Source organism: Pinus tabuliformis, chromosome 7 (assembly GCF_031772625.1).
Source record: "Pinus tabuliformis cultivar Carrire ecotype Pingquan chromosome 7, CPIR1, whole genome shotgun sequence".
Lineage (NCBI taxonomy): Eukaryota > Viridiplantae > Streptophyta > Pinopsida > Pinales > Pinaceae > Pinus > Pinus tabuliformis.
The window spans coordinates 2,040,808,026-2,040,810,764 of record NC_142293.1 but is presented as its reverse complement, the minus strand read 5'-3'; the positions used below and the strand labels follow the sequence as shown (position 1 = coordinate 2,040,810,764).

At 37.9% G+C, this 2,739-nt stretch overlaps 1 pseudogene; it reads right to left on the bottom strand.

Annotated features, from left to right (window-relative positions):
• Positions 1 to 200: 200 nt before the first annotated feature.
• Positions 201 to 1,915, bottom strand: LOC149256711 (endoglucanase 4-like; annotated as a pseudogene).
• Positions 1,916 to 2,739: the final 824 nt, after the last annotated feature.

Genomic DNA, 2,739 nt, shown 5'->3' with positions numbered 1-2,739 from the left:
ATTCAACCTGTTTCTAGAAACATTCGTGATTTATTTCTTGAGAATCCATAATGAAAAGTTAAATGCCACCCTCTGAGAAAATTTAAAGAAAATGAAAAGTTAAATGCCGCCCTCTGAGAAAATTTAAAGAAATGAAAAGTTAAATGCCACCCTCTGAGAAAATGTAAAGAAACGTGTCAGGATTTAGCATCTCTGGGAAATCACGATGGATGTGCGCTGAAAAATGCAAACGCGCCAACGAGAGGAGCGTTGATGTACATCTTGGGCTCTGATTGCCGAAATTTTGTTCGATCGTCTGGAAACTGGTTGTTTTCATCTGGTCCTCCAATCGCTTCTCCCATCAGAAGATTAGGATTGGAACCATTTCTATGGATGTAACGAAACCCACTTTTGCATGCAATGAATTCCGGGTGATCGACAATAGAAGGCAGAGATGAGGCTCTATGATGAATCTGTCGGGGAAGCGGGAGCCATATCCCACCATGTATGATAAATTCAGAGGATTATCCCCTAATATATAATCAATCTGCAACTCCATAATGGCGATACACCAATGTCAAATGCATTCTTGAATTCTACCAAGAACCAGTTATAGTGAAGTAGGTGGTGCACCTACCTGTCGTTTTGCAAAGGCGCGAATCCTTGCCGGAGTTGCCTCCACACCCCCACACCACAACACTCGAGATGCGTCGCTCAAGTACTTGGCATACGTTAATGCCAAAAACGATACTAACGTAGAAATCTTCATATTGCTTGCATTACTTTTGTATATGAGCCCACCTGTAACACAACATCTCTCCAATTAGCTTATTCATCTTCCCGCAGCAGCACGATGTACACAACAAACATACAAAATCCAGGGAAAAAAATAAAGAGAGTCTATTAGGGGAACCTGGTGTGTATTGAACATGTGGTCGATAAGGTGTTTGAGGAAAGAGGGCACAAATGAATTTGTCAGCGTATCCCTTGTATGGTTTTAAGAACCATCCATTCCCGGACAAATACTCCTGCGTATAAAAAGATACACGAGTATAGATGGATTTGAAATTCAATACAGTTGATATGAGCACCGTGAAGCTGCATGGAGTGATTACCTTGGTGAGCAGTACATGAATGCTAGCATGCTTATTGTTCCATCTAAATTCATGTAACTCCTCATTGTCTCCCAGTGTTTTGCCATTGCTATCAATGTACTGCAGATACGAATTGTTGGACGATGCTTTGTGCAACCATGCAGCAGCCCACAACAATTCATCATGAAATCCCCATTAGTATTAACTGGAAGTTAGGTTGGGTATTTTGACGGGACTTTTCCAGGTGAGAATAAATGAAACAGAAAACTTACTTGGTATCCATCAAAGCCGTAGTTAAATGAGAAAACTCCAGACTTAAGGCTGTCACAATAAGATCCCATGTATCTGTCTACAAAGCCGAAGAGCTATGGAGGAAAAATATGCGTACGAATGGAATGAATAAGTAGCGGTCTACTTAAATTCAATATTAATGGAATTACCAATCCCACCGCCCATTAAGTGACCGAAATCCAGCACGCTCCAGGCTAACAGCGTAGTACTAAAAGCCATTGGAAACGTAAATTTTACGTTGTCGCCTGCATTGTAATATCCTCCAACCAAATCAACCTGTATTCAGTTCAGTGATTAGGTCATTGAAATCATATGAAAAGCTGAACCGTTCAACCAGTTATCTTATCTGCGGGTTTAAAGCAGGAATATTATGAGCAAAAATTACATACATTCTGATCAGATCCATCTTTAAGGGCATTCAACGATCGAAAGCATCTTACATGGAGTGCCGATGATCGCTTGGCCTCTCTTTGCTGAACAGAGAATGAATGCCTTCCTTCTAGTGAAGGAGATGAAGGTGGGCATTGAAGCGTAGAAGGGCGCAGATGCATTGGTGAAGAGAGAGGAAGTGGAAAGAGCGGCGAGGGAATTAATGGAAGGAGAGGGGGAATGGAAATGAAGAAGGGGATGGCAAAATTGAGGGGAAGGCCCATCATTGAGTGACAACTGTCTTAAGGATGGAAAACATTCCAATAATCTGAACCGCCTACAACATTTTTCACCGACGATCTAATGGCTGGAGTTTATTCCATCGTCTAACAATCGATCTAAGGGCCCATAATGAGACACCGCGGCATGGAGGGGAGTTCCTTCCATAGGGAACACCTTACGGCGTAACAAGTGTAATAAGAGTTATGATTTTTTGGTAATGTGGTATTGTTAAGCCATGGTATTGTAACAATGCTTATTTATATTTTAAAAATATCTATGATATTGTCACAAAGCCTATTTGCAAATTAAGAATCTCCATGATAAAATGGGGGTAAATCTAATTCCATATTCTTATCTATATATATATATATATATATATATATATATATATATATATATATATATATATCTGTGTGTGTGTGTTTGACTTATATATTATTATTAATAAAATAATAGTAATTTAAAATAGAATTATAATTTAGTTAGTATTTATGTTATTTTTTTCGCAACACTTCATGCATCATGTATTAAGTATTTTTATGTTTATAGAGTGTCATATGAGTGCACTAATTTCATCATACATTTTCAAAATCATTAAGCATCAAATAATGAAATAAAGTATGAATCACTATTTCTAACTTGTGAGGTGTGAGAAATGCACAATTTTTCATTAATAAAATAGAATTTTGATTTTTTGGAACACAAATCTGAATTAATAAAATAT